An 8,978-nucleotide genomic window follows, 5' to 3' on the forward strand; every position below is an offset into this window, starting at 1 on the left:
TAATTGTCCCGATGATATTATTTTTAGTAGAACATATGTTTGGTATGAAACGTCTCAAAAGAGCTCGTGCAATTCCCAGCCGAAGTCTGGGAGGGCCGTGACTGGGAGATGGGAGGGAATAAGGTAGTTCCTCTCTTGTCCAAGAACTGTGCAACAGTTATGTAAAAAAAGGGACGAGAAAAGAAAAATACTGAAGGAGCGGGGAAAGCTCTTTTACAACTCAGCAGAAACGCTCGCCTATGCRAACTGAAAGCTCCCTTTAAAACGAGACCAGATGAGAAGAGGACGGGCTCAGTCAGTAGCCGGGAAATTTCTCAGGCTCCCAGAGACGCTCTCGTGGTTGCACATKAGGCATAAAAATATAATATGAAAAATATTATACATATATATATATAATATAAATGCTCTTTCCTCGGAGTGGGGAAGGAGAGCRTCCTCTTGTTGTGCCCTAAGCTGCAGTCGTCGGGGTTCTAGCCCCGGTGCTGCTCTTCCTGTTCCCCCCGCAGCGCACGGGAGTGATCTGCGATAAAGGTGGATCTGGATAAGCAGTGGCAAGGAAAAAAAGAAAGAAAGATTCCTGATCATCTCCTCTGCTCCACTGCATTTTCCAAAGCCCCCCAGCTTATACCTATCTTATCTATCTATCTATCTATCTATCTATCTATCTATCTATCTATCTATCTTCTTCACTTTCTTATCTTAGAACCTCTCCTTCAGCTAAGGTTAAAAACAAATGAATAGCAGCAGGAACCTAGCTCATCAAAACTTCCCTCTCCCCACTGATCTGATGTTATAATCTGCTTTCTCAGCCATGACCGCCGGGGACCTCTCTCCGTTTCTCCTGCTTTGCACCAGTCCCTTTTCTAAACTCCAGGCAGTTCGAGTTTCCATTACAAAACTTCAGCTTGATTTATATAGTCATAAACATCATTTTTGTCTTCCATCCCCTTGGGGTGAACTCCTTTCTTTCTTTCTTTCGTCTTCTTTCTTTTCTTTCCTTCCCCCCTCCTTTTTTTTTTTTTTTTTTTAATTTATTCTTTTTTCTCTCTCCTTTTCCCTCCCCACCTGTATGGTATGGCCCACATTTATGAGACCTTATAAATAACATCTGGTGTCTCTACAATGGGACTGCGGGACTAGTCAAACGTCTTAAATAATCTCCAGTTAAAACCAACCTATTCCTTTTTTTTTTTTTCTTTTTTTTTTCTTTTCTTGTGTCTCCCTAAATATACATCCACATACATTTTTTTATTATTATATTTCTKTTTCTTTCTTACTCTTTTTTATTCCACTTTGAGTGGAGGTGTGCATGTGCACGGCGGTACCCAGGACATTGAGATACACGGTGTGTCAAGGAAAGCAGCATCTCTGCTGCACGCCTCTAGTCCCACACCACTGCTGGGTTTTATGATTTGAGAGAGAGATGAAGGAAAAGRAAAAAGGAAAAAATATATAAAAAAGTCATTTTTGTCTTAGGAATTAAATTCTTGGGGAAAAAAAAGAAGCAGCCAGCGACATCTTCTCTGGGAGTTTCTCCAGCATAGCTCTGATTTCTTCACCTCTGGGCGTTGAAGATGAACTTGTCCTGGGGCCGTAGGACTTTTTTTTTTTTTTTTTTTTTTTTTTTTTTTGAGGGTGAAGGAAAAAGGAGAGACAAATCTGCCCTTTCCAAATAGGCTTGGATTTGGGAAAGAACAGGAATATTTCCTGTGAATATCCTTCCCCTGAGTGGGTCTCTATGTGTGTTGTCAAAAATAAATAAATAAATAAATAAATACTCATTAAAAAAGAAGAACAATGGGAATCGCCGCTTTGCAAGGCGGGGAGAGCAGAGCTGAGCGCTATCCTATCTGTACGCGGCGGTGCGCGCAGCGCGGCTTGCGTGGGTTTCCCAGCGCAGGGAGGTGCTGCGCCCGTAATTAACGGCAATATTCAATCAAGGGCGGCGTGCGCGGCAGAGACGTCGTCTCCAGATGCCCCTGGACCCTCAGGGCGAGGAGAGCACTCGGTTTAAAGCGGAACCGTTTCGACGCTTCTCCGAGAGGAACTAGTGTGTGGTGTGACTTACAAAGAGTATCGGACACAGCTGAAATTACGGGCATAGTTTTCCAGACTTGCTGGAAATCGCCAGGAAAGTGCGTGGGGACATTTCTCTTTCCGGAAAAATAAACACATAAATAAAATAAATGTACCGGTGGTTGTTTTTGGCTTGGTGAAACGAGCGCAAAGAGCATCACTTGCCAGTAAAGGCTCCTGAAAAAGCTCCCAGTGACTCACAGGAATCCCTGGTGGCAAGGGGAGCTTTGCCCTGGTCCCCAAAGTCGGGAGCGGCAATCGGGACGAGAGCAAGTCACGATCTCCTTCCCACTCTGCTGTTTCTTTCTTTGAGTCCTGAGAGGCTCCTAGCTGGGCTTGGGAAAAGCCAGTTCCCACTCCTGTGCAGTAAACCGCAATAACGGACGAAGACGGGAAGGTGGTGGTGGTRGTGTTGGGCATTTAAAGTTGCACGTCGGGGAAAGAGAGCATTTTTGGGGTAGATGATTTTCATTGGAGTAGATCACCTTTTATAGTTGGCTTAAAATAGTAATAGCAATAATACGAACATCAAGAAGCAAAATAACGAAAAGTTATGGTATTTGATGGGTGAACTGGGAAGATGTTTTGTGGGGTAGGGAGTCGAGTAAAGCAAAACACTGGTTTGCAAACTGCTCGTCATAGCCAGTTCTTCATGTGCTCGCTCGCTCCGCTCCGAACACCGTGCAGGAGGATGAGGAAGGTACCCGAGAAGGCAAAGGGGAGAACTGGGATCACCCGGTGCCCTCCAGGGCTGCAGTCCCGATTGCCACGGCCGTGGCGGCGCAGCAGGGACCTCCTCCCTCATGCTTTAAAGGTCTCTTTAAACTTTAACTTATTAGTGACAAGAAGCAAGAGAAAGCAACTCAGCCTCGAACTGCAAACTCTTTAAAGTCTTTTTTTTTTTTATTATTATTATTACTTTTTGAAAAGTTATATATGTATGTATGTATTTCTGTTCCCCTCTCCACAAATACTCCGGTCTTTGCTTGAGAAGTTCGAGGCTTGTTTGTGAGGTCTGGAAAAAAAAAAAAAAAAAAAAAAAAAAAAAAAAAAAAAAAAAAAAAAAAGGTGTGTGTGGGAATTACATGGATCTTTCCTTCTGGATAAAAGATGGCAATTAGCGGTGAGCGAAGCAGTGGGGAGAAACACTTCCTTCACCCCGAAAACCACACTCACCCCCAAAACCACACACTGGACTGGGGCGCTGTGTAATTCTGAAGGATTCGTGTGAAAATCGGGAAGAGCTTAAGGGCTTTTTTTTTGTTGTTGCTTTTAGTTCCCCCCCGGCTCTGTATGTGTGTGTGTGTTTGTGTACATTCATGCACTTGTGTACTGACCTGCGGGGAATATTTTGCAGCTATTTATGTCTCTCCGTGCAGAAAAAAAAAAAAAAAAAAAAAGAAAGGCTCATCGGGGATGTTTTCTCCTTCCTGTTTTACTTTATCCCTCTCTCCATCCCGGGCAGGGTTTCCAGGTCTCTTTTCTTTGTCGCAGCCCCGTTAGCTCCGCAAAACCTCCAGCCCTGGTTCTAGCCCCTGCAAGACCCCCCTTCGCCCCCCGGCTCCTCCTGCCCTCTGCAAGGTGATAACGAGACTTGCCCCGGTCCTTTCCCTTCTCCAACCCGCCTCCCCCCTCCSTTGCCACCCCTCGCCCCCTTCCAAACATCCTGTCAAGCAAGAGGCTGTAAAATAGTTATCCAGCCCAGCACACAGGCAAGTGCCGTTTGAGAGTAATTTCTGCCCCGGGCATTTGGCCGGGGGCAAAGCAAGCGTGCTCTCTAACTGATCAACCTGGATATTTCATTATTCATTAATTTACTGTTTAACCAAATCCCACTCATTATCAGAGGCAACGCTTGGCAGAGCCCAGCGAACAGTAGCAGTTGGTGTCAGGCGTGGAGAATTGGCCCATTTGATCCTGGGCTGTTTTATTATTCAACACCACTGACTGAGAAAAAGGCCCATGAATAATAAAGAGCCAAAGCGTGTTTGAACTGAGAAGCATGACACAGCCTTACAAAACAGCAGTTAGGAAATTAAAGGCGAGGTGGCCCAGGCTTTGCATTTTTTATTCTCACTGTGAGCACAGGCATTGGGATCCCAGATTTTTTGTTGTTGTTGTTGCGCCTGTGTTTATTGTTGTTGTGGTTACTGCTTTCCCACAAGTCCTTTTAGCAGCACAAACCCCAAATCTCCATTGAGTTCTTTATGTTGTAAAGTTTCTGCTCTGTCCTGATTGACATTTTGGGTGGTATAATAATAATAATAATAATAATAATAATAATAATAATAATAATAATGCAGATTTGCATTGCTTATTTTTGCTTATTTTTTTTCTCCCTTTCTTTTCTTATAGGAAATGGCCCATCAAGTTCAGACCGTTTTATTCCATAAAAATACTCACCAGAGAAGGCTAATGGAGCACCAGGATGGTGGAGCCTCAGAAATYCTGTCTGAGATCCTGAAGAACCCTCAGGACTGTGGTTAGTCCATCAGGATCAAGTTTCCGGGAAAATATCACTTTGAAGGAACTTTTTGTTTATTCATATTATTATGACAACGCTCACATCTTTAGGCACTTGACTGATCACTGATCAGAAAAGAAAAATACCCACTTCTAGACAGTGACACTTCTCAAAACAAAAACAACAACTAAAAATGGCATCAGCCGAAAAAGATGCAACAGAAATAATGGTCATTATTGTGCTTTTGTCTCTTCAGAACCTAGTTCTTCTGTTTTCGGTCCTAATCCTTCACTTTACCTGCACCTAAAATAATAAGGGGAAACCTGAAGAATTCAGAGAAGCATAAACGTGATCTGATTCTCCTCAAATAGAAGAGTATTGCAAGTCTTTTTTTATCCTTTAGTTGTCTCCTGATTCTAAAAAAGCGTTGTTGTGAAACACCTTGTGTTTTTCTTATGCTTTATTTTATTTAAGTTCCATTAGAAGTGAGTCCTTTAACGTCACCAGGTTGCACCAAAGATCTTGTTTTAGTTTCTCTGCAAATAAAGAGCAGAATTCATTTTCTCCTTACTTCCCTGTCCCCCTCTGTAGACTTCTGTGAGGAGCATGCAGTATTTTAGCATCCCTGCAGTATTTTAGCATCGCTGCATGCTGCATTTGGCATCACAAGGAGTTGCAGTTCCAGAGACTTGGCTCCACCTTTGCCATTTGTATCTGTTCAGGCTTAGACACTGCTTAAGATGCCTGGATGGTGAAGTGAGACTATTCCTCCTATTTTTGCCCTTTTTTATCATCTCTCTCTCCTTTTCCTTTGCTTTCCTGTGATACTGGGATTTCTGAGGTGCAGGAGCCGTGAGGGGAATGATAATTATGAAACCAAGTTGCGACTTATCTGCACATATTAGTTCTGGYCAGGATCAACAAAGACTTCCTAAATGATTTAAAGTTACTTGATTTGGATCAATTGTTTATTTAATAAAAAAGTGGCCAATTCAACCCTACACCACATGTCTTTTTTTATTTGTGGCCTGGCTCCCTGCAAAGGCATTTTTCAACAGCCCATGTGTATTCTATTGTGGCAGCAGGCACGTATCCACAGACTGTCTCAGCCTGTAGAGTCTTTTTTTCTTTTTTTTTTTTTTTTCTTTTTGTCCTTGTTGCAACGTTTAGAAAAACTGTTGTGTAATTGTCAGGCATTTTAAGCCTTCATTAAACAAACAAACAACAACAACAAAAAAAACAAACCCACATCTCTCTCAGGAATACTCGCTTTGCCTCATCTTTCTAAACCAAAGGATTCTCTAGAAATTAGTTCAGGTTTCTAGAGCTTCTATTTAAGTCTGATTCTATTTAAGTCTGGTTCAGGTTATTTTTGTCATAATGACAAAAATAATGGGGAGTGTGTGTATGTATATGTGTGCACATTGGCTGGTCGGGATGGTGTGTATTTATGTATCCAAACATATCTTTTTTCCTTTTTTTTCCACTTTTTTTTTTTTTTCATTAATATTCATCAATCTTGTTGAAGGTCCTGGGATTGAATGCTATACGATAAAAACCTTCCCCTTCTTCCCCTGGCTTCCTGGAGCTTTGGGTTTGACACCCTCTCTGAGGTGGGTCTTCACATGGTCAGGAAGAACATAGCTTTGGGACAGGGCTGTGATCACTGAATCCTTTTTATTGTATTGCTGACTCTGGAAGAAGAAGGATTTTACCTGGACATCTCTATTAGCAAACTGAGAGAGACGATTTTCTGTTTTGAAAAAAGAAAAGAAAAAAAATAAAAATTAAAAAAAAAAAAACAAGAAAGAAACAAAAAATCAACTTAAACTCATACTGTCAGCATGGAAGAAGAAACCTGGTGTCCCCATGTGTACATGAATCTGATGAGCAGACGTGCATCCCAGGGAAGGTTGTTGATCATAAGTGGATGCGAATGCCAGCAAAGGATTATACCATAAGTGCAGAATTGCAGGTTTAATCGCATGTGATTATGCTTGAGAGTGGGAGGAGGTGGGCAGCWCTGGTGCTATAACTGTGTGGGGAGCGAGGGTGTGATTGTAATTAAGTGTGGGTGTAGCAATCCAGACATAACCGAATGTGAGTGTCAGGGGTTGGGTACGTAACCAAATGTGAAAGTGTCTGAGCAAGTACATGTTAACGRAGGGAAGAGGGCATGATTGGAGCTGAAGGTGAGTGTGTCTGCGTGTGTGCATGATGGAGCCAGGGAGAACAGCAATGAACATGGGTTGAGAGACTTGACCATGAGAGGTTGGCTGCAGGTCGATGATGCTGGAGCCAGGGGTGTAACTAAGAGGTGAGTGTGGGTCATGCGATCAAAGTGAGGTCTGGACTTTCTAAACTGGAGCAGTAGCTTGTATAGCTCTTTCTCTGGTGTGCTCAAAGTCACAAGCAGTCGCATTGACTTTAATGCAGTTAAACATGCATGAATAAGTGCTCAGTACCAGGAACAAAGGCTACGAAATTAGTGAGTGCAGTTAACAAACTCAGTAGTGAGCAGTGCTGGCTAAGTCTACAAAACATTGACTACTTACTCAAATAAAATGCAAGACTTTTTTTTTTTTTTTTCCTCTGTTTATACTGCCAGTGTATTAATTTTCTATGAATAGCTTAGCCAGTAAGTTTACTGCAGGAAATTTTGTGCAAGCAAGTATTTCAAAAGATTTCTACAAGATATTTGCGGTAGGAGTATTTTCAAATAGTTTTTTTTTTCCCACATGTAACACATGTTTCTAAGAACTATGTTGATTCAATCAAGGCAAGGAGCTAACACTTCATAAACTATGTGTCTAATCAAAACTAATTAGCCCAGCTTGATTTTCAAATATCAAACATATGCAATGAATACAATGAACAGCTCATAGACTTGAGACCAAGACTGCCTCAAACATATTATTTGGAAYGTAATTTCAAATAATGAGTAAGTCACAACCTTTAAGATCAAGTGTGAATCTAAAAAGAGACCGAATTAATCCAATACTTTTTTTTTCTTTTTTTCTCTCTCCTTTTTTTTTGTTTTGCTCCAAACCATTTGCTCAGCTCTAGTTGCTGGTGTGCCAGAATGATTGAAAATGAAGCTACCAGCATCATTCTCATTGCCATTTGCCAATATACACAAGTTCTCTAGTATTTTTTACCTTCCTTCTTACTGCTTCTCCTTGACAGAGACAGAGGGCTTCTTTTCAAATGCCTTAGGGGTTCTTGACACTTCAGAATTTAGCAGAACAGCTATTCCAAAATTCTGGAATGAAATTGGTTACATGGGGGTTTAATTACATAACTACTTGGGAATCATTATCCAGAAATGGTAAATTTTCAGGAGTAGAAAACCATTAAAATATGTGGTCCAGTGAATTGAGACATTGCATGAAAGTGAGGAAATATGCAGTCTTCTTAGCTCCATCACTAGCCTGAAGCAGTTGCTTTATCCCTCATTTCTTATATACATAAATGGAGATAATCAACCTTCTTCTGATTTCCTACTAAGGGTTTGAGGTTGATTAATTACACTTCATCTACCTAAAAGGTACACACCTTTTCTGAATAGAGGTTCTCTCTACATAGATAGAAACAGCTCCTTTTAGAGACTGGTCTGTGCTGTCTTAAGATGATATCTGGGGAGGTTGCATGAACATACTTTGTATGTCTTTATTTTCCTATAGACTTTGTAGGGAGTCAGAATTTTGACTATTTTCTATACAAGTGAATGTGAATACATGTGAATAAATACATTTCTATACAAGTGAATACCTGCTTTGAATTCACTCAAATTATATTCATGGTAGATGGAAGTTTAGTTATCTTCATGGTTGATATTCCTGATTTCACAGTGGCTTAATTAAAGCGAAAATAATCTCTCTTCTTTAAAGTAACCTGGTGACATACAGGCCTGTGTTAGGAGAAAGGGACCTGAAATCTTTCCAGAGGAAAGATTTTCCATATTGATCTTAAATCTTCTTCTTCCTAGAGAAGAGAGTCTCTTTCTTCAACTACACATTTGAATGTAAATGGTCTTGGACTGGATGTGCTACCACAGCTAATCACCTGCCCTGCTCCAAGCACACTTGCTCAGTGCCCCTTGGGAGGCTCTGGCATATCACAGAATCGCAGAATATCCCAGGTGTGAGCCTCAAGCAAGAGGCTTGCTTTGCTCAAACGCTCATGCAGTGGTGATGCAATGCAATAGCAATTCCCTAGATTGTTATTGACTTACCAGTTGTAGAGCTGAGCTCTCAAATCACGCTCCTGGCCTTCTCTCTGGTTCTGAACACTCTGATCCTACCTTGATCTGTGGATGTTAAATCACTGAGTATCTATCCCTTGGTGTCTCATTCAACACCCAAATGTCACTGTTAAAGCTTTCAGTGACATCAGCGGCCCAAGACTGAGGTCTGCAAGTGTACATTTTAAGGAATGA

The sequence above is a fragment of the Nothoprocta perdicaria genome, unplaced genomic scaffold, assembly GCF_003342845.1.
Source record: "Nothoprocta perdicaria isolate Ctin4 unplaced genomic scaffold, notPer1 scaffold_330, whole genome shotgun sequence".
In the NCBI taxonomy this organism is placed as follows: domain Eukaryota; kingdom Metazoa; phylum Chordata; class Aves; order Tinamiformes; family Tinamidae; genus Nothoprocta; species Nothoprocta perdicaria.